Genomic DNA, 24662 nt, shown 5'->3' with positions numbered 1-24662 from the left:
TGGAAGCAGAAAACTTGATCCAGTCTCAACTAACTCAGATTGCTGTTTTGAATAACACCCATGTCAATCCAGTGACCTTGGGTCAATTTACCAATTGGTTGTCATCTGCCTTTTCCTTTTTTAAGGAGTGGGTGGGAATAGGCATTTTTGGTGCAATGTGTTGCTTTGGTATGTTTCTCTGTTTATGGTTTCTCTGTCGCCTCAAGGCCCGCAGTGCTCACGATAAGGCTACGATCATACAAGCTCTTGCTGCTTTAGAAAATGGCAACTCGCCACAGGTCTGGCTTGCGCATCTTAAACAATAAACCTTTGACATGGTCGTTGCACCCCAAGTTATTATAACATTGCACTGGGATCGACATGTCCTTCTTTTGTCACTCTTCTAATGCTGGAACTTCTACTATATCTTTCCTCTGTGCATACCTCTCCTCCCTGCCTTTCTGCACTAGGATCTTTACTAACTAATCTTACGGTTCAACTACACCTGCCATTTGACAGTGAGGGTCATGGGTCCTGTACATGGAGGCGGTTACCATAACAATGTCCTGTTGGCCACAACACGCTGAGCTGATCTTGTAGTACCCAGTGACGGGCAACTTCCACGCTTGCACTGCAACCTAAGACAGGGGAATGGGGCCTCCCCAGAGACGGGTAAGCAGTGCAGGGGCGGTGGACGACCTAAGACAGGGGCTACTTGATTCCCTTTGACATGCAATAAACAAAAGAGGGGAACTTGCTGGTAGCAGGCCTTCCCTGGCCCCCAGGGGCCCAGCCCCCAATTCTTTGTTCTGCATGTCGAAGTGGCCAGCTCACTAGGCCTCCTGTTTATCTGCCTGAGATTCCACGGGAACGTCTTGACCTTTATCTAACAATGGCAGATGTCACAACCGAATTTCTCCCCCTTTCTGCTGCCCGTGCCTTTCTTTCAGGGTGCTGCCAACTTGTTTGTCGTTGTATTTCTAAACAGCCACAGTTCAGCCTCAGCTGTCCCCCTTCGTCCACCATCGTCATGATACAGGATGCGAGGCAAGGCACTGCACTTGAGTGATCCTTGAAGTGGACCTCAAGGAGAGCATGTCCTATTGCATGCGGGTTGGACGTCCACGCCCCGCCCCACGAAAAAAGGCGTCGGCTGATATGGAGCCAGATCTGGGGAAGGCGCCTCCTTAGGGCTGAACCATATGCAGCCACTTCTGCACAGTGGGATAGGACCTCTACTCTCGCCTGTATTGTGTTAGTAAAACAAAAAAGGGGGAACTGTAGTGAGCCGTTTCTGTGTACTGTGGCCGCCATTACAAGATGGCGCTGATAAGCGCCGTGGCCTGTGATAAACAACTCCTTATTTTGGGAGAGTTGGCACGTAGCTGTAAAACACCCTATGAGAAAGATTCACGTGGCAGTTGTGCATTGGGGCTTTATCTGCTTTATTAAGGCTGGGGCAAGTAGCAGTAGTAGTAGTAGTAGTAGTAGTAGGATTAGGATCTGGAGTAGCAGTAGAAGTAGCAGTAGAAGTAGCAGTAGGAGTAGTAGTAGAAGCTAGAAGACATGTCAAAATAAAGGCCTGAATAAACTGCTGAAGGAAGAATCCTGTGTCGTGTTTCCTTTGCTGGCGAGGGGACGCGGCATTTATGTATCCTAGATTTTCCATAGAAATCTTGGGATAATGTTTCCTACATGTAATATTATTCTATAATGTTGATAGGAACATCAATAAACCTGCCATAAATTTAACATCTTCTCAACATGGAGTCTTTCAATCTATTGATGTGGAATGTCTCTCCATTTATTTAGATCCTCTGTACGTTTACTCATTCACTTTCTGCAGTTGTCGGCATATAAGTCCTATAAATATTTTATTAGATTTATGCCTAAGCATGTCATCATTATTTTGACTGGTTGTGAATGATCCCATGTATATATTAATTTTTAGGGTCCACATGTTTATTCTATGTATTTGAAAACACAATTGATTTTCTACATTTATCTTGTATCCTGTGATTTTGCTGAACTCCCTTATTATATCTGGGGTGGGTTGGTTTTCATTTTGTTTTGAGATCACATGAGATTTTCTACATAGGAAATCACAGCTTTGGTAAATAAACATGTTTAGTTATTCTTTCCCAATGAGTATATATATTATTTCTTCTTTCTGCTCTAGTGTACTAGCTAAAAATTCTAGTGCTATGTTGAATCAGAGTGGTAAAAATGAGCATGTTTGTCTTGTTTCTGATGTTAGGAGATAAACATTCAATCTTTTGACATTGAGTACAATGTTAACTAAGTGTTTTGAAGAAAAATTTTACAGAATTGAGGAAGTTCTGTATTTCTATATTCCAAATATTTTAATTATGAATAAGTGTTTAATGCTATCAAATGCTTTTTGTGCACTAATTAGTATTCTCATATGATATTTATTTTTTATTGAATCTTAATCGATAAATAATTATATATATTTATAGAGTATCTGTGATTTTTTATGACAGCAAAATGCATTACAATTCTTATTACACAAATAAAGCACAATTTTTCATATCTCTGTATAAAAAATATATTCTCACCAATTCGTGTCTTTATACATATACTTTGGATAATAATGTCCATCACATATACTTTGGATAATAATGTCCACCCCATAACCCCTCCCCCCTTCCCCTCCCCCTCCCACCCCTCTGCCTTATCTCGGGTTCATCTATTCCTCCCACTATGAATCAGCCTCCTTATATCAGAGAAAACATTCAGCATTTGATTTTTTGGGATTGGCTAATTTCCTTAGTATTATCTTCTCTAACTCCATCTATGTGTCTGTTGTATAAATATTCTATAAAGATGTCTATAAGCATGTCTGTCACTTCTTACTATGTTTTTGTGGTGAGCATGCTAAAGTCTATTATTTTTATAATTTTGAAATATATAATTCCTTATTAATTGTAACCACCATGAAAGGCAGCAGATCACTAAATCTTATTCTTTTAGTCTAACAGAAAGTTTGTTCCCTTTAATTGACATTTCTCATCTCTCCTCCTCCTTCTCCCCAGCCTTTGGTAACCATCTTCAATTCTCTGTTTCTATGAGACTGATTTTTGTAAGTTTCCTCATATAAATGAAAACATATGGTATTTGTCTTTCTGTGCCTGGATTATTTCAGTTAGCATAATGTCCTCCAGTTGCATCCATGTTGTCATGAATTACAGAATTTCCTTCTTTCATAAGGCTTTATAGTATTCCATTGTGTATTATACCAAATTTTCTTTATCCATTCTTCCATTCATGAACCCTCAAATTGCTTCCATATCTTGATTAGTGTGAATAAAGCTGAAATGAACATATGATTCAGATCTCTTTGACAAACCCATTTCAGTTCCTTTGAATATATACACAGAAGTAGGGATTCTGTTTTCAGGTTTTTTTTTTCTTTTTGTTTTTTTGGGCAAACTCCATACGATTTTCCAATGGCTATACAAATTTACAGCTAACAATCACCAAGGGGAAGGGAGGGATTATGGGATTAGAAATGATAGTGGAATGTGATGAACATTATTATCCAAAGTACATGCATAAAGACACAAATTGGTGAGAAGATACTTTTTATACATCCAGAGATATGAAAAATTGTGCTTTATTTGTGTAATAAGAATTGTAATGCATTTTGCTGTCATACATAAAAAATCACAGATACTCTATAAATATATATATCCAATTTGAATTCTATTTTCTACACATTCCTGACACTTGCTGTTCATCTTTTAATATTAATTATTATAACAGATGTGATATGTCATTGAAGTTTTATTTTCATTTCCCTAATTAGAGATGGTAAGCACATTTTAAAATGTACTGTTACCCATTAATATTTCCTCTTTTGAGAAATGTCCATTAGATAATTTGCCTATTTTAAAATCAGATTATTAGTTCTCTTACAATTGAGTTGAGTTCCTTATATATTTTGGATATCTGCCCCTTATCAGATGCACAGTTTGCAAATACTTTCTGTCATTTAATGAGCTGTATCTTCACTCTGTTAATTATTACCTTTGCTATGAAGAAGCTTTGAGTCTGATGCAGTCTCACGTGTCTGGTTTTGCTTTTGTTGCTTCTGTTTTCCAAATCTTATCCAAGAAATTAGTGCCAAGACCAATATCATGAGCTTTTCTACTATATTTTCTTTCAGTAGCTTTATAGTGTCAAGTCTTACATTTAAGGTTTTTATCCATTTTGAATTCACATTTGCATAAGTAAGAGATAAGGGCCCAATGATGTTATTCTGCATGTGGATGTCCAGTTTTCAAAACATTATTTATGGAAGAGATTGTTCTTCCCTCATTGTGTATTCTTGGCACCTTTGTCAAAAATCAATGGATGACAACTACTTGGGGTCATTTCTGGGCTTTCTTACCCCTTTTTGCATTGTTGACAGGCTGTTTTTATGCCAGTACTATGATGTTTTTATTACAATAGATTTATTTTATATTTTTGAAATCAAGGAGTGTGATAAGTATTATAGACATTGTATCAATATTAATTTTACCCATTCATGAATGTGGAGTATCCTTTTATTTATGTTTCTTTGTTGATTTCTTTCATCAATATTTTATGCTTCTTAGAGAACTTATTTTTCACATCCTTGGTGAAAATCACTCCTAAGCTTTGTTTGTTTTTTGATTTGTTTGTGATGTTATTGTGAATGAGATTTTTTTTCTTACTTTGTTTTTTGGATAGTTTATAGAATTGCTACTGAATTTTGTCTGGCTTGTGATCTGCAAGCTTATTTATTGAATTTGTTTATTTGATAAAATGCTAAATGTTTTTTGTTGTTGAATCTTTAGGATTTTTATATATAAGATTATGTCATCAGCAAACAAAGAAAATATTTTTTTCTTTGCTAGGTAGATGGCTTTTGTTACTTTTTCTTGCCTAATTGCTCTAGCTAGACCCTTCAGTATTATGTTAAATAGAAATAGTGACAGTAAGCATCCTTATTTTGTTCCTAATCTTAGAGGGAAAGCATTCAGTTTTTCACCATTGAGAATGAGGTCAGCTGTGGATTTCTCATTTATAGCTTTTACTGTGCTCAGGTGAATTCCTTTATACATATTTCATTGAAAGATTCTTTTTTAAATCTTGAGTGAATGTTGAATTTTGTCAAATGATCTTTCTGAATCTATAGGGATCTATCTGTCCTTCATTTGTTAATATGGCGTATCACATTTATTTACACATATCAAACCATCCTTGCATCCTTGGGATTTATCTTTGGAATAAATGCTACCTGTTATGGTAAATTATCTTTTCAATGTGTTAAATTATGTTTGTTGTATTTTGTTGAGAATTTTTGCATCTACATTCATGAGGATATTGGCTTGTAGTTTTCTGGGAGTGTTCTTGTCTCACTTGGTAGAAGGGTAATGTTGGTCTCCTAAAATGAGTTTGAAAACATTCCCTCCTCTTCAAGTTTTGAGAAGAGTTAGAGAATGGTATTAATTTTGTGATTCAAATGATGAATCTCTTGGAATAATCCTTTAATCTTTATATTATTTCTATTTCTTACATATTATTCTTTCTCATTTATTATTCTTTGTATTCTATTTTGTGGAACAAATTATCAATTTTAATTTTCAAACCTGTTGTGTTATTTATGGCACAATCTTTTTAAGTTCTAAGAGCTCTTTTTATTTTCCAAATATTCCTTTCATTGCATTTTGTTCTTAGTTCACAGATGCAACATCATCTCTTATTGCTTCAAGCATATAAATAGGTTAATTTTTTAGATTTTCCTTTTCTGTAAAATTTCTGTTTCCTCTGATCAGCTTTTTGTTTATTTGCTACATTTAGTCTTTGTCTTTCCTAGTATAGAGGCCTTCTTCAGATAGCAATAATCCTTAGGTGTCTGATCACACATGGGTGAGAAATCAGAAGTGTGATAGAAGTTCTTATTAGTGAGGTTCCATGGTGGCCAGGTTGGGAACATTTTTGGAGAAACTCTGATATTGGAAATATCAGATTTCCACTCCCTCTTTTGCTAGTCATATTTCCTAGAGAAGAGTCCTCTCATATTCTACCTGGAAGTAGAGTGTAGAAGCTGAGTGGAGAAAGGAACCTGGACAGGGTATTATCTTTCAGTGTGTGCACTTAATCCTTTAGCTTTTGATTCAATACTTATGTCTCATTGTGCCTTTTGGGCTTCAATGCAGTGACTCCGTATCTTATCCTCGCTAAAGTATAAAGCTGCTGGGTGGTACCAATTGGAAGAAAGATTTAAATTTCTTGTTAATGAGCTGCGCGCACACGTATAATCTATATGTTAGCTTGCTCCTCCTTATTTCAACTTCAGAGATACCCGATGCCACCCATTTCTGTATCTCTTGAAAATTCTGGGGTTAAATTACATTAGATTTTAGCTTTCCTCCTGCTGCTTATAATTTGGATTTCTTAAGTTGCCTAAGTAGGTGCCCGCTTATCTTTGTCTGCTTTTCACCTACCAAAATGTGTTGTTATTGTCTTCTTCTCTTCATCTTCATTTCTTAAAGAAAAATACGTTTATTGATATTTTGGTAGAATTTCCGTGTTAGGGGATCAAAATGAGTTTCCTGAGCTCAATCTGTCAGAACTCCTGTAATCTATAGCTTTTCTTTCATGGTGCATGGGGTTGGACATGGAGACTAGATCCAAAAATGTGGCAAAATAGAGAGAGAAGAGGTGATGAAGGATGATTTTGGGGATTTGGAATGAATGGCAGTTAGACTAAAGTGTAAGAAAAGATTCTGAGTAGTACACTCAGAAAGCCAGCTTTCTTTTAGTGCAATGAAATAACTGAGGCAGCTAACTTATGAGAATAATTTAGTTAGCTCAGTTTTGGAGGTTCAAGAACTTGAAACCTCATTGTCTCACTTCTGGCAAAGACCCTCCCAGCATGGCATAGAAGACCTCTACCCAAACCTTTCCAGGTTCCTGACCACATTGCAGAAAATAATTTAAGTACAAGTCAGGTTATAGAAATTAAAAACTACCTTTCTGAAAAGCAAAAGTAAATATTCAAGAGCTGAATGTGGACGTGTGCAAAAGCTGAACAGCATTGCAGTTGAATTGGTTGTGGCTTATATTGGTTAGGGGAGTTAATATTCACAAGCATAGGTTGGCAATAAATGAGGTTCCCTGGAATTGTAGGTCTCCTTGCGGTCAGCTTCATTAGCATCTAATTATGCAGCTAAGTAGTGAGCAAATGCACATGGTAATCAGTCTTAATAAGCAAGAAGAAATAAAAGAAGTGTTTCATTTAGCTTTTTTATTGCTGTGACCAAAATACCCAATAAAAACAAGGTAGTAGAGGAAAAGTTAATCTGGGATCATGGTTTCAGAGGTCCATCATGGTTTCAGAGGTCTATAGTTCTGGGCCTAAAATGAAGCAAAACATCATAGCAGAAGGACATCGAGGAGGAAGAGAACTCAAGGACATGACAATCAGAAAGCAGAGAGAGACCTACTGCTCTCACCAGTGACAAAACATAAACGTCAAAGTCATGAACTCAGTGACCAACTTCCTCTAATCATATCCTGTCTGTCTACATTTACCACCCAGTTAATCCATATCAGTGGATTAATCCATTTATTAGTTTAATTCTTTAATAGTTTATCATTTCACCTCTGAAACTTCTTGCTATTGCCTCATACATGAGCTTTTGGGGGACACCACATATCTAAGCCATAACAAGAGGTCAGTTGCTTCTTAGTACGCCTGGGGCTCAAGGATGTGGTCACTCTGCAGTTTGACAGAATATTATTTTGTCCAATCAAGTGCTAATAAAATGCCTTTGTTTGAACAGGAGGCCTGATGCCAGTGGGTCCCCTTGGTTTAGCAACTGCTTGTCCAATAAGACCAGCTCACACTCCCTGCTAAGAAAGATTGCCTGTCCATATCTCCTTCCCTTGTTCCTTGTCTCAGTCTCATGATCCTTTTAGAAGGCACCCCATGACCTAAGGACCTCCCACCAGGCCCCACTTCCCACAGTTTCTACCATCTCCCAATAGCATCACCCTGGGGACAAAACCCTTAATCCCAACAGACCTTGGGGGACACAATAAAACAATTACACCACTTCAAACCAAAGCACTGAGCTATGTAAATTACGTGGAGAAAGAGTGGGTATTTCCATGGTTGATGTTAGGAAGCCCATACTTTCTTATTGGTCATATACATATTTATACACATATATTTTAAATCACATTTAGTGACCTCTACAACTGCTCCCCTTTTTTCACTGGAGATTGAGTAAGAGCAGAGATATCTGCCAGCAGTATTTATTTTGGTTGCATCTAAAGCTCACTGCCTACAGTTACAGTACCTGAGAGGACCATCTCCATTCATCACTAGAAATGTTCTGACAATAGGCATGATAACAGACTGCCAAGACTGAGGCAGACCAACCCAGATTTTATCTCTACATTGAAGTGCATCTGGGACTTTTATTCCTGATTGCTCATCCTTTTGAAAAAATATTTCCCAGGATCCTGACAACTGCCTACTCTCTTTCTGAATGAGTATTGTTTCAGAGAACAGTAAGGTCTTAGCAAAAGCCTTTAAGATATGGTACTTCCTTTACTTGAGATAATCAACAAACACCATCTAGCTTCATATTCTTATTATGCAAGTTTTTTTTATATAAATCACCTCAAATTCCTATGAAACAAGAGGTACATTAATTACTGAAATGGAATAAATAGAGTCAGTTTCTTTAATTTGGATTTTTGCTATTTTGGTTCATTGGTTTTCTAGGAAAAGGAATTAAAATGATTGGTAGATAAGTTATCTTTCATTTTCAGTATGCACCAATAAGTACTAATTAGGTTGGCATTATCTATCACCCCATCAAGATACATAAATGGATATTACCTGTCACTTACAGAATTTGAAATAAAGTTAATTTCTAATGACCTACATTGAAAATCCTACTCAGATAAAGATTTGGTGAATTAACTAAAAATTAATTAGGACCATGTAGACAAAATTCCTCATTAAATAGTCAGATTTTTGAGTGAGAATATATATACTTGATACAATATTGAATTTGTATAATATACAACTTAATAGTTTAAGATGTTTAATATAAGACATAATAGCAGTGAACAAATACACATGAATTATTATTGTTTAAGGAGTATAGAAGGTCACATATCTTACTAAATATATGTTCAGTAAACCATGCACATCTAGAAGACTAGGAGAAGAGGACAATAACTGATTTAATATAAACATTACTTGGAAAGGGGGCCATACCTCAAAACATAAATAGCAGTTACATAGCTTGAGATGCAACAATGTGAGGAGGGAGGGTGGGAGGAAAAAGGGGGAGAGGAAGGGAAAGCGGGGAGGAGGGAGGGAGGGAAGGGGGGAGGGGAGAGAGAGAGAGAAAAGAGGCCATGAGACTGAATTTTGAGATTTGGAAATCTTCAGCTACATTAAATGTATGGAGAAAATCAAGATGCAATGTTCCATGAACAACACTTAGGAGTCTGCATTGTGCTGGGTTTAAGTCTGATTAACACTTAAGGCCACTGTGTTCATATAATTTAAAACACCAAAAAATCCATCCTTATGGTGTCTCCACACAAAGGAACAACTCAAATTGCGCATCTGACTGAAAAGTGGCCTTGTTAGGTACAGGTGTTCTTGGTATTTGGACACAGATATCCTGCAGCTGGTTCTTAGCTCTGCAGTTACCTGACCCTCTTTTGATGCTACTAAGCATGTAAAAAGTTCTACTAGAACAAATGCTCACTGGTAAGACATTTACTAATAGAGATATCTGCTCAGGCTGGGACTTTTCTGACAGTGGTAATGATCTCATTAGTTATTTTAATAGTTTTAATAGTGCCTTGGAGAGTTAGAAGATCTGCCATTAAGGGAGGGAAAAGCACAGCTGAATTGTCTCATTAATGAATTGAGCCACTTATTAGCTAATCTTTTCCAAAGTCTCTAATGATGTCCTGTCTAATAGCCACTAGGACTACAGAAGTATTTAAATAGAGGGCCCTCCATCTAAATAAAGCCTTTACAGCTATAACACGGGTTACTTTACACCTAATAATAACACCACCAATAAGGGCAGCAGTCAGTTTTTATTGAGTGCTTACTATGTGTCGGGGACAGGGGGAATACAATTTCTGAAAAGACAAACTGGTTTAATTCATTTGACTAGCTAATGGATATCTAACTAAAGTTGTACATAAATTTATCACATTGCACCAGGTGACATGATTGGCAAGCTGTTCAAAATTGGACAGAAGGAAGATACAGGTAGGTCCTGAAGGTTTAAGATTTATGAGAAGATATATATCACATCTTGCCTCTATGGAGAAAAATTCATTTTTCACAGGCAGCATAAATCTCCATACTGAGGTACTAAGGAAGAAGGTTTTGTGGTTGTGTTGTCATTATTGTTTTTTTCTTTCCTTAATTTTCCCAACTTGCATGTAAAAGAAAATAAAAATTAAAGAATATCCATGCACAATATCTGTCTTCACTTAATTGATTAGAAATTGTGTGTATAGCTCCTGTCTTAGACAGCTTTTTCACTTCTGTGACTTAAAGACCTGAGCAGCATAATTGTAGGGGAGGAAAAGTTTATTTGGAGGCTTACGGTTTTAGAGGTCTTAGTCCATAGACGGTCAGTTCCATTCCTGGGGTTTGAGCTGATGCTGAACATCATGACAGGAGAGTGTGGCAGAGGTAAGCAGCTCACACCATGACCAGAAAGCAGAGAGAGACTCCACTCACCAGATACAAATATATACCCCACAGCCAAGCCCCAGTGAATCACTTCCTTCAGCCACACCCCACCTGCCTCCAGTTACCGCTCAGTTAATCCCATCAGGAACTAATTCACTGATTAGGTTAAGGCTATAATGCAATCATTTCTCCTCCAAACCTTCTTGCATTATCTCACAGGTGAGCTTTTGGGGAACACCTCACATCTAAACCATAACACCCCCACATAACTAAAAATAAGATGAGGAAATGTAATCTTTCAACTTGCCAAGAAGGGAAATGAAATGGATCTGGAAAAACAGCATTATCTCTGCCATATTTTTAATAGTTAAAATTAAATTATATTGGTAATATAAATAAATTGTATCTATTTAGATTTTGGTATCCATGTCAATATCTTTGTCTTAGATCATAAAAGGTAGAACCAAGGTCTGCGGGATTACGCAGTGCCACACATAGATAAATAGGCAGTTGAATAAGTATTCTTCATATTGAGTCCAGAATGACAATAACAAATATATTTAGGTGTATGTTCACTGAATGTAGATTGCTGCAAAAAGGCAGAAAGACAGAGCAAAATAGTTCATTGTCACAGTCATTATTAACTATAGATTGGAGAACCTCAGAAATAAACAAGGCACAGGAATGAATGAAGGTGGCCCTTTACCGTAAAAATTCAGCCAGAGTACTCTCTGGCTTCCTATGCTTCCCAAATGTGCTACATAAAACCATAATGCACACGAAAGACCTCAATGAAGAATGGGATATCCCCCGGGGAAGCAGGTATTTGATTGCCACTAGATGAAAAAATTCTCTGAAGCTATTCTTGACATGCAAGTAAATTTAAAGGTCTTATGTGTCGGCAACCAAAACAAATAAGTAAAATTGAAACAATTTAAGATGCAGTGGCTTCCCAGTTACAGACATGGGGAGCACATGCTCTATTAACTGTTGGTGTGTTTTGTGTTTCATAACAAGAGCTGCTTTTTTGGTGTATGGGTAATTAGTCTGGTTCTCAGTTGGAGGTTCAGCTCAGCTTCTGTCTCAGCAAACAAAACCAGGGAGGAATTAGCTCTGGGGTAGGATGTCTGCCAAGTGGTAACCCCACTGGACCCGTGAAAACATGCCATTATTCAAAAAGTCTTGTTCTAGTCTTCAGTGTTTCCCTATGTGTTCACCCCACTATTAATAGTTGACACATATGGTTCCTCAAGCTGTGTGAAATCCTAGAGGTACCATTCTCAAATGACTGCCATATTTTTCACAATGTGTTTGTATGGGTGAAGCCTTTGGGTTGGTAAATGTATCTACCAACTGGAAGGGTCTTTTCATAAACAAATACTGAGTGTATAATCCCCTTGCTTAAAACACTTCAAATGCTCCTAAGTTCCCCTAGGATAAAGACCTTTTCCGTGATCTGTGCAGCCTGACATTATCTGGCCCTCACTGCTTCTCCTCCCGCCTCCTGTCATATCACATGGCCCCTGCCCTTACTCTGTATTCTCCAGTACCCATTTCCTTCTCTCAGTTCCCTGGGTTACCTCTCTCCAAAAGGCCTTTACCATCGGTCCCAGGAACCTGTTCTTCTTGTAGGTTGTGGCTCAATCATCATTTCCTCAGTTATCCTTTGTAGACTTTTCAGACTAGATTGGAAACCCCTAGTGTGTTCTTTCTCGTGTCATGTGTCACTTCTGTGAATCACTTATCTCAATGCAATATTCCACATATCTGTGCAAGTATGTGATTAACATGTGTCAAGGGTCATGCATACTATGTCCAGCCATAGACTATATTTTGATCTTTCAGGGGCAAGCATGGTTCCTGGGTCACGCAGCAAGTCCACAAAAGCACATTTCATTAAAGGCAGAGAAGAATTAGAAGTTAACGACTTTGCTTTGCTTTTCAAAGAAGCCTGGTCATTCCCAGTCAGCACCTCCCAGATCAGCTTGGATGAATCTAGTTAGTTGTTCAACATTCTACATCAGAGCCCTCCAGTGGGCTGCTCACTCTCAACAGCCTCATTTCTTCAACCGATCTTTTTTTTATTCCTTGCAGTTGTCCCACTTCTATTTATTATTCTGCCTTGTAACCTGCAAGTCATTGATCCTTCATTCAACCAGCTCCTGAATGCCCTTCACAGACTCAGCAGGGGGCCTGACCCTAGTCCAGGTCACCTTCTATAAGCTTAGCGCTCCACACTTCATATTTAATGTAATTGCCAGGAGACACTGATGAAGCCACTCACCAACCCAAGGGAAGGCAGGAAGATGTATTCTTCTGTAAATGCTTCCCACGTCTTGATTATGCTCACGATTGGGAATTTTTGCTTTCAGTATTTTTGCCTCAGATGGAGATTCATGGTTCTCAGGACATTATCCCTGTATCGACTGTTCTACTTTGTATGGCTGCATTAGTGAAGAAAAGAACTCATGTTTATCAAGAAAAAAAAAAATCCTTAGACTCAGGTAGGTTAGTCGAAAAAAAAATCCATAAATATGCTGAGAAGTTGAGATTGCTTCTTCAAGGCTTTCACAGAAATATGCTTTTTTAAAAAAAAATATTTATTTTTTAGTTTCAGGTGGACATAATATCTTCACTTTTTATATTTATGTGGTGCTGAGGATCGAACCCAGGGCCTCATGCGTGCTAGGCGAGCATTCTACCACTGAGCCACAACCCCAGCCCCCAGAAATATGCTTTTTAAAAAATTTGTTTATTTTACAGTAGAATACATTTTGACATATAGTATACAAATGGAGCACATTTTCTCATTCCTCTGGCTGTACATGGTTCAGATTCATTCCATGTGTATAGGGTTATAACATCTGTCTCTTTCTACTGTCCATCCCATCCCCACAATCCCACCCCTCCCCTGATTCCCCTCTACACAAACCCAAGTTCCTTTATTCTTCCTTATCTCCCTGCCCCACTCGGGATCAGCATCCTCTTATCAGAGAAAACATTTGGCTTTTGGTTTGGAGGAATTGGCTTATTTCACTTAGTATGATATTCTTTAGTTCCATCCATTTACCTGCAAATGCCATAATTTTATTCTTTAATGCTGAGTATTATTCCATTGTGTATATGTACCACATTTTCTTTATCCATTCCTCTGTTGAAGGGCATCTAGTTTGGTTCCATAGTTTAGCTATTGTGAATTGAGCTGCTATAAACATTGATGTGGCTGCATCACTGTAGTATGCTGATTTTAAATCCTATGGGTATAAACTGAGGAGTGGGATAGCTGTGTCAAGCGGTGGATCCATTTGGTAGATTCCAAGTTTTCTGAGGTAACTCCATACTGCTTTCCAGAGTGGTTGCACCAATTTGGAGTTCCACCAACAATGTGTGAGTGTACCTTTCGCTCCACATCCTCACCAACACTTATTATTGCCTGAATTCTTGATACAGAAATAGATTAATATTTACAAACAGATTCTTTGGTAAGGCCAAGAGTATTATCTATCAAACCAAATGTTCTGGGATATTAGCTGCCATGCGTGTACCACTCCCACCCTACCCCAGAGGATTCAATCTGCTTCTGTCTATAGAAATGTATGAATCAGGATAGCCCCAGTTCATGTGAAAATACAACTCAATTATATCCTGCACTTGACCAGAATTCTAAATTAATTCTGAACCCTTGTGCATAACAACTTACTGCCTGTGGTGTTAGAAGAACGGGCATCCTAAATCACAGATAGTTACTAGATTTTCTAACAGTCACATCAAAAAACTGGTGAAACTGTGCCACCTTTATGTTCCATGAAAGAAGAAACCAGGGAGGAGAGCTCATTGCTTTTGAGATCTATCCCTATATAGATCTGAACCCAGAAGGCCTTCCTTTGTTGATATTTATTTTACTTTTTTCTTGTTTGATCCTGTCTTTCTTTCTTTGTCCCCATTTGATCCAGCTCTTTTGGATTTCCTATCTAGTTTTGTTTCTTTGTATGCTAATTAATACTTCACTTGTACCTGGCTTTAATTGTTCCCCTAAATCTTGATCTGTTTAAGATTGTATTCTTGATAAGCAGCCTTCTTACTTTGGTCCTTGGATATTTTCTTTTGAGTTGCCCTGATGGATGACTGTAGACCTTAGCAGGTCAAGTGCAGACACACCTTGAAGTAGGTAAACTATTGGTTATAATATTTTTAATGGTTTTGACTTAAACATCCAGTCTTGCACTCACATACATACACTCTTAAAATTCTTTTGCAATAAAATTTCTTTTGTAACCATGAATCCATTTCAAGCAATAAGTATTCACTATGCAATACAAATTTGCTGCATAGTAATACTCTATATGTACATATATATGCCTCATATAAAATATCATAAATACAATAGCATTAAAATACCTTTGAATATAACACTATGCAGATGGGTATAAGGTTACTACTATTAATTTTTATATTCTATTACTCAATGCTTCTGGAAAATATTTTTATATGTTAGTAGGTGAGTCATGACAATGGTATAATTTTAGTGGAAACAGATATTTTTGAGAATGATAGGGGACTCTGTAGTCACGTGGGGACAAAAGGCATGAAACATAAACCAATGTGGGCCAATGGGAATGTGTGGTCTCCTTCATTATAGCTATCCTGAAGTGTGCTGCAGACCACTTGAATACTAACAGAAGTAGTAAGACATGTAAATGAGGGCAGGTTGAAAGTTATTGCTCCTTTATAAACCAACACGCTTTCCTGAGTGGAAATATTTACAATTTATTTTGTTCTTGAGTATAAACAGTCCTGGGTAATTCCACATAAACCTTGTGACGAGGTATCAGCCTTATGGGATCAATGCTTTAAAGTAACTTACACATGAGCTTGAGGTAACTGGAATTTAATTTTTATAAAACTGCATTGAATTTCTGTGAAAAATGTGGTTTATGATTTGTACCAATTCACTAGTTCTCTTTCCTGAATTCCCAAAGAAGCCTGACTTCAACTTATCGCTTTTTGATACGCCCTTTTTATTATGCTTTGCATCTGGAATGTCCCCAGGTGTTGAAAGAATGGTCCCCGATGGGCCAGGTTCAGAGATGAGGCTTTTGGGAGGTGATTGGATCATAAAGACTCTGACCTCATAAGGAGATTGATGGCTGAATGGACCACTGGAAGGTGAAACTTAGTTGGAAGAAACAGGCCAATGGGGGCGTGCCCTGGAAGAGTTATCTTCTTCCTGTCCCCACCCCTGCTTCCTGCCTGCCATGAGCTGAGAAGCTTTCCTCCACTACGATGTTTTCCCATAATGTCTGGAGCCAGCAGGCCATGGACTCCTCTGAAACCATAAACCCCAAGAAACCTTTCCTCCTCTAAGCTGTTCTTGTCAGGTATTTTATACTGGGACAAAAAGCTCACTAACACACTTTTCCTCCTCACTCAGGACCAACAGTTCCTAGAAACCTATATCATTTTCCTAATTAATCCATAATAGATGATGCTATGATCTAGATATGAGGTATCCCCCCAAAGCTCAGTGTGAGACAATGCAAGAAGGTTTAGAGATCAAATGATTAGGTTATGAGAGCCTTAACCCAATCAGTGAATTAATCCTGATAGGGATTAACTGGGAGGTAACTATAGGTAGGAGGGTGTGGCTGAAGAAGGTGGGTTTCTGGGGGACATGCCCTTTGGGTATATACTTTGTCCCTGGTGAGTGGAGAGGTCTCTCTCTCTGCTTCCTGGTGGCCATGTCCTCACTTTCCTCCACCACATTCTTCCACCAAGATGTTCTGCCTCACTTCAGGGCCCAGAGCAATGGAGTTGACCCTCTATGGATGGAGAACTCTGAAGCCATAAGCCAAATAAAAGTTTTCTCTTCTAAAATTGTTCTTGGTGGGTCTTTTGGTCATGGCAACAAAAAAATCTGACAAAAAAAGGAAAATATCCATTTAAGATCATTTCAGTTGTAAAACTTTAACTTCGAACTAAGTTTCAGGGAGCTATTTTGCTCTTTAGTCACTTCTAATTCATTTGGGAACCTGTACAGAAAACCTCTAGTGTGGCTACCTTCCCAGTGTGATCTTCCCATCCCTTTCTCATAGTCTACTGTCTGGATCATAACCAGGATCTCAGTAGGATTCCTTAGCTGTGTCACTAAGGGAACAGGCTAGTCAGCTTTAGGAACTGGCATTTTTAAAATCAGCAGGAATTTTTTTTTTCCCTCAAAATTTTTTCAAGTAACATGTAGAGTGTCAAGAGCAGTGATTTGAATCATAGTGTCTGATCATCCTACAGCAGGAGCTGGGCCTGCATTGGGAACTTCCTGTGCAAAGGTACAGGTCAAGATTGCCCAACTGCTATGGCAACACCCTGTTCTTGGCACTGGACTATCAGTCTTGACCAGTCAGTTCAGACACCAGCTACTAGGGGTGAAAATTATGAGCACAAAAAGATAATTATAGTTGGCTGCCAAGTATTCCATCCTTTAGCCTGCCTGCTTTGAAGAAACTTTCTCACAGAAAGCCTTTTGATTATAAAACCTATATAATAAACATGCTGAGTTAGCTCTGTGTCATATATTCTCTATCAGGGAATGATGTCCCACCTGGTCTCAGCTTTTTATCTATGTGTGTGTGTTTGTGTTTTCTAATCCCCCATTGCCTCTTGCCAGTTTCTGAATTAATGTTCATTTAGGTTGCAGCAGTAGAGAATCAAAGAATTTGGAGATCTGTTTTGGAGACAAGTGGTTTTGGGAACTGGGAGTCATTCCAGATCTGGATTCATGACAAAATAGCATGTTCTAGTTTAAAGAGTTATATCCTATCATTCCACTAAATAAATAAATAGATAAATACATATATACATACAAACATTTTTCTGGGTCCTAGACTTCTAGACAAAATCTAGAACTACCCTAAAGAGGATTATATTATGCCCCTGAGAGAAAGAACTACATCTCATTCATTACAGGACCTGAAGACCTTAAGAAGAATCATCTGGAATATGCAACTTGTATTGTGAAGTAGAAATCGTTGTACAGCTCAGTGATTGAGTGTTTTCCTCACATGCAAAAGATCCTGGCTTTGATCCTAAGAGTCGGGGGCGGGGTGGAGAATGAAGTATAATACATGCCTCTAGGTGCAATTTTCTGGTAAAAGATTTCTTTCTATTATGAAATTATTTTGAATTATGAATATTGTTAAAGGGGGAAAATAAATGCAGTTATGTTGCTGGGTTCCCAGAAATAGTATATCTAAAAACTAATTCTATAGAAAACATGTTGAAGGGTTCACAAACACTACTGCTGAATTAATAATGACATACTTCTAGGTATTATTCTCCAATAGTTTCATGCATTTTGATTTTTTTTCTACAACTGGATTATATTATGCCCCTGAGAGGAAGAACCACATCTCATTCATCACTGGCTGACAAAGAGAAGACGGAGTAAAACTCAACACATGCACATGATCACTTGCCTTTGCAAAGCTTTTAAACTGGTCGTTAGATGAAGTTGTCTACTGTATAAATAGTTATCTGCTAATAAGATCATATATTTAGAATGTGCTTAAGAATGCCAAGGAAATGTTAGTATATATATGATATATGTATATATCATATATATACACATTTATATCATATATATACTCATTCTCAATCTACCTTTTGTTTTACAAATTATTGAAATATTTTAAGGTTTTAAAATATTTGCTTAAATAATGGAAGTTAAATAGTGCAATAATTTCCTATAGCAGCCATAACAAAGTACTGGGTGGTTATGAACAATAGACATGTATTTTCTCATAGTTCTGGAAGTTGGAAATTCAAGACCAAAATGCCATCAGGGTTGGTGTCTGATGAGGCCTCTCTTCCACACCTGTAGAGGGCTACTGTCTGCGGGGTCCTCACATGACCTTTTCTCAGTGCATGTGTGGAGAGAGTAATATTTCTGGTGTCTCTTCCTTTCTTATAAGAATATCAGTCAATCGGATTAGGCCACCATACTCAATTACCTCTCTAGAGGCCCTTCCTCCAAACATAGTCAAGGTGGGGATTTGGGCTTCAACTTAAAAATTGGGGAGGAAACAAGATTCAGTCCATTACAATGACCTTTAATGAAACTAAGATCTTCGGTCTTTCTTTCAAAGTATGCAATGGATTATGTAGTTGATACATTTGAGCCTAAAGCATAGAGTTCTGCCAGTGACTGAAGCCCTACCTAGTAGAAAACTTAAGAGAGTTTGACTTGGAATTAAGTGAGATGGTAGTGGAGAACCCATAAATCTGTTTTGCTAGCATGGATCTGGTAGGGGTAGCATGATTCTGGAGCTAGTGGTGGCTTCCTAATTGGACAAGCTGCCTCCTGATGCTTGCTTTCTGCACCATGAGTGGTAGCTTTCCTGGTTATGTCCACGGTAACATGGCTGTCTAGTCAGTGGCATTGTAGAAACATTCGTTCCATTGTCTGTTCATTTACTTTGGTGTTACATAGTTGAATGAATGAATGAATGAATGAATGAATGAATGACCTATATCAGAACCTTGGAAGCCCAATGCCAGGAGCTCCTTGATTTGTTGGATTCTGGTAATGATAGTCAAAGCAGTTTGCCTCATCAGGGGAAACAAATGGTTTTGGGAACTGGGAGTCATTCCAGGAGCTCAGCCGACATCTTGCATCTTCAGTCCTTCAAACTGCTGTGAACAACGAGTGCTGGTGCCGACTTGGGTGTTTTCAGCTGCCTGTAACTAAACACATTTGGCTTCTTTTCAGAGGAACAGAGGAAAACGTTTTTGTTTGGAGCCCCAGAGGAAGACCATCACCTCAGAAATGATAGACCAGTTCTCTGTGGATTGGTTCCCTATCACAGTTCAAAAATCTTTCAAATTCAAAAAAAGTTAGTTACCATCTGAATTTGACCATTTAAATCTTGGATGTATCCTCTCTGAGCCTTCTTTCCAGATATAAGAGTCCCGATCTTATGGACAAAACGTGCCCACACCACCACCAAATTATTGTGTTGAAACCCTAAAGTTCAGCGTGGCTGTGTTTTAGATGGAGCCTCTAAAGCAAGTGATTAAGTTTAAAAGAGATCATCAGGGTAGGGTGACACCAGCTCTCTCCCACATGCTTTGAGGAAAGACCGTATGAGTGTGCAGTGAGATGGTAGCCATCTTCAACGCAGGGGTGGAGACTTCTCTAGACACCTTTATCTTGGATTTCCCATCTGCAGAACTGAATTTCTGTTGTTTAAGCCTCCTGTTCTATGATGTTTGTGATGGTAGCCTGAGCACACTACTGTGCTCCACCACGGTGGCCCTTGAAACCCATGAAATCATCTTCTCAGCCATTTCACCTGCCATACTTTCTCCTTTTCCTTGAATTGCACCAACTAGTTTGACATATGGCGTTTCTCGAGTGACCTCCAAAAAGGATCAGAAGACCCTTAAAATGAGGCATCTTTCCAGAGAAGCTTGTTGCCTGTATACTTTGTTATTTAATGTTCTTTTGTTAGTAATGGTACCCAGAATCTCCTCTCAAGTTTCCATTCATATTGAAATTGCTAGTCTTAGGCTAAAAGCTGTAGCTAAAGAATGGTAACAAAGAAAGAGCAAACTAGCACTATCGGTGATCTGCTTTGTTCTGTGTGTGCTTTATTCATAAGCATTGTCCACTAAATAGTCTCAACTATGAGACAATTTTTAATCTCCTCTATTTTTAGGGATGAGAAAAGTGAGGACTCTCAATATCCAAGCCTGTCATATTCTGTCTAGCACTTCCTGTCTTTCCAGCTTGATTTCTCTAATACCCTAGTTCAGTTTTCTTCAATGCCAATAATTGCTTGTCTTGTGACTGACAGCATTTTACTGTCCCCTGTGTCCTTCATGCATGCACTCCTCTCTTTATACAGATTTGATCCTATGGCCCGTGTAATAATCACCCCTTACACAGCCCCTAAATACCACTGCTTTTTTCTTCCTGTCACTTCAGTAGTTTAGCTAATCCCCATCTAGGGATAAATCTAACTCACTATCTACTCCATCCCAATACCTGGACAGGTCCATGTGAGTGTCACTGGTAAAGTGATGACCCCTGACCTCAAGGGACCCATGAGCACTGCCAGGCAACATCTTAGCATTTTCTCAGACCATTCCCTCTCTCATTAACCTAATTATTTCATCTCAATTTATTCATCTTTATTCCATCTCAATTTCCCCAAATGACTCCACATTCTCAAATTAATTATTTCAATGAGAAAAGAAACAGAACACAACATTCTCACTCAGTCACAATTGTAACCTTAAACTGGCTACACAAATGCCCCCAAATAAATCCTTTTATAATGACCATAACCAATCCCACTCCTCCACTTGTTTGTTATTCTGTCCTCTCACTCCAACCCAAGAGCAGCACTCCCTCAACTATCTCCTATACTCCATCTCTATAATCTGTCTTCCACCTACTCAGTCCTCCCATCAGCAGACCCACAGACTTTTATATCTCCTGCTTTCCATTCCTTCTCTTATACCATTTGCAGCAAAATTTCTCAAAGTTATCTCCAATTCTTCTCACCCCATTCTCCCTCAGCTCCAATTCAATCTGGCTTTAAAGCTAACTCTCCTCCAGAACTGTACTTGTCAAGGTCGCCCATGAACTTATATCAAGAAGAAAATATTTGGCACTGAATTAATCCAATAAATACTAAGTATATGTAGTGAATGGATCAAAACAACTTTCCCCTAAGACATGATTTTGCTGGAGGCTAGGCATAGTTAAATATTAATGATTACTCTCAGTAGCACAATAACAATGACAAAATAAAGAGACTATTAATTTTTTTCAGCAGAAATGAGAAATACTAAAGTATAAAATTTCTAGGAAGTTAATCACTTTAAGGATTTTCACCGACCACGGTAAGGAGTTTATTGATGGGCTAACAAGCTCATTAATTTCTGACAACTTCCAAAACACTTTCAATTACCAAAAAATGATTCATAGGTTAGTATGCAAAGAGATACATCAATATGAATCATCGTGAAACAGAATTTCTTTTAAAAAATATTGCTGGGGCAGCTGGAAGATGAGGAGTCTATGAAAGAAATATTTTGTAGCATGCAGTGTGTAATACCTTGGGCACACGAGTAGCCCAAGGCTCTTGCCTTCATATTCTGTCTTCTGGGATCCAAGTAGGAGTGGTAATGGTGTTGAAATAGGAAGGAATTATAAGCTTTTATAAGTTGAATTTTAAAAAGCTGAAGGTAAGAGTGAAATGATAACTTGGACTAAATTGATATCAAATAAATGTTTTGGGATGGAGGATGGAGCTCAGTGGTCAAACACTTGTTTAGCATGGGTAAGGCCCTGGGTTTGATCCCCAACACAACAGGGAAAAAAAAAAAAAAAATATATATATATATATATATATATATATATATATATATATATATATTTTTTTTTTTAAAGTGCATTAAAATTGATATATATGATACTCACACACACACACACACACACACTCATTGACATACAGACATCCAGAATAAGGAATCAATGATCATATTTTCAAGTGACATGGACTTCAGCTGTTCAATTTCATTGAGTTGTTGAAAACAGTCCCTGCAGCATCCCTCAGATGCCTCAGATCTATAGGAGGGACTAGAGATGATGTTGGTAGGATGCTTAGGTTGATCCTGGCAGTCAGCATCAATGAAAACTCCCTGCTCCAAACATCTCACCCACTGGGAGAAGGACACTGAGTCAGCAGCCATTACCCAGGGTGAGCAAACCCCAGGTCATTTGTCAGTTCTATCTTTGAACAGTCTTAAGAAATGGGAAGATTCTATATTTGCATAGTTTCAAATCTTCATGTGCATCATAATAAAACTACATAAATTAAAACAATTTTCCTTCATTTGCAGTTCCTTTTATTGATCTGTTCGATTGGGAGGGTGCATTTGGCTAGATCTAAAAGAATATTAGAAGTCACACTTACTTAAGACTGAAAGAAAAAAGTATTCTGAAGCATATCAAATAGCTCTTGGGGGAAGGAAAGTAAATTTTGTTTTTCTCATTCTTCTGAGTTTCATGCTACCCCTGGAAATTTCTGGGATTACTGGTCTCATGTTCACAAAATATATGAAACTATTCCACTTTGTCACAATTTGCTAAGAGCTAAAATAACTTTTAAGCAGAAAGAAAAGCCTTGGGATTGTCCAGAAGACAATAGATATGGCCAAAAATGTTTCAGAGAAGAGTTGCAACTTTCATGTTACAAGTCAGAGTTCTGCCGCAAAGCTGAGGCAGAGACCCCTCTTTACCCAGATTCTTTACCCCTCTTTACCCCAATCATGTCAGAAAGACATCAGACATGTTGTTCAGAGTAAAAGACATGAGTTTATTAGAAGGAACAGGAAAAGGGAAAAGGAGATACCTTCTATGGAAAGAGTAAGTCCTTTTAGGGAAGGGAAGGATGGTGCACCCTCCTGCCCTCCAGTTTATTGGGAGTCCCAGGGAAGTTTCTAGAGAGTCTGAACCAGGTGTCCAACTTTTGATTGACAGCATAGGAACTGCAGGGACTCCTGGAAGAGAGGGTGGCATAGTGCTTACAGAATTAGAGTTAAGGAAATTGAGTTCTTTTTTTTTCTGCTCAGTTTCCTGCCCCCTTAACTAGTTTATTGCCCTTGGAATAGCCCTCAGCAAACTTTCTTTGTGAGGGTTTTGATGTTTCTTTTGATTGCCAGGATAATTGGGGGTTGTGATAGTTTTAGTGATAAGGGGGGTTCAGTGATAAGGGAGACCACACCTGTTCATCTGAATACTCTGTTTAAACCTCCTCCCTTAAATTGCCTCCCATCTATTTAGCTTCCTTGTAACAATTCTCCCCAGATTACTCCATTTCTATGAGACTAAAGTTTTGCCTGTTAACTGTCTGGTGTGAATTATACTTCAATTAATGGGAGCAAGAAGAAGCACTTCCATTTACTAGTAATCATTTGTGCTGAAAAATGACACATTTATTTCTTCCAAGTGAAGCAACTATTTTAATCTTGTGGTTGAGTTTTTTATTATTTGTACATAACTATGTTGCCTTTTTCCCCCCACAGCAACATTCAATCCACAAAAGATTCTTTTAATGTTTAAATTTATGCAGGACTAGAGTGATGAATATGACAAATAGAGTCCTTTTAGTTTTTTTAACTTCCCATCCAATTTTGTAAGTACCTTTTATAAACAAAGACACCATTAAAAAGAAATATAAAAAGGATCAAAGAAAGGGGTTATAGTACTTATCTTTAAGGGGTTAGAATCTAGTTTCATTTACTGAAAAAAATCAGATCAACAGTATAAATAATGTTCTATTGTTTTAAATAAAGAACATATGGTTTTGTTACCTGTGAGGTCAATAACCACGAGTAAATTGAGATTTCTTAATGCTGGGCTCTTTCTATAAGGAATGTTAGCCTCTGGAAGCCCTTCTATACAATAAAGTATACCTGCAAGCAGTGGACTCAAGTCTCTTTATAAGGTAAGTGATAAGAACTAGAAATGTTGCTAAATGGTAGAGTGTTTGCATAGCACACATGAGACTCTGGGTTCAATCTCCAGCAATACCAAAAAAAAAAAAAAATTAAATGGTAAAGAAGAAAGCATCCTTCATGTCTCAACTGTCTTTATTAAAATAATTTAAAAATAGCCAAAAATGTGCATATTTTACATACCATGTGGTACTGTCAGTTTTATGCATCCACTTGTTTAGAAATAGCCCCTGGTTATTTCATCAAATATGCACCTAAGTGTGGCTGTAAAGGAATTTTTTAGATGTACAGATTGATACATAATCTGTTAACTTTATGTGAGGGAGAAGTAATGTGAGTAGACCTAATTCAACTAGTTAAAAGGGCGGGATATGGTGGCACACGCCTTAATCCCAGCAACTCTGGAGCCTGAGGCAGGAGA

Source organism: Urocitellus parryii, chromosome 14 (genome assembly GCF_045843805.1).
Source record: "Urocitellus parryii isolate mUroPar1 chromosome 14, mUroPar1.hap1, whole genome shotgun sequence".
Taxonomy (NCBI): Eukaryota; Metazoa; Chordata; class Mammalia; order Rodentia; family Sciuridae; genus Urocitellus; species Urocitellus parryii.
This window is presented reverse-complemented; position numbering follows the sequence as displayed.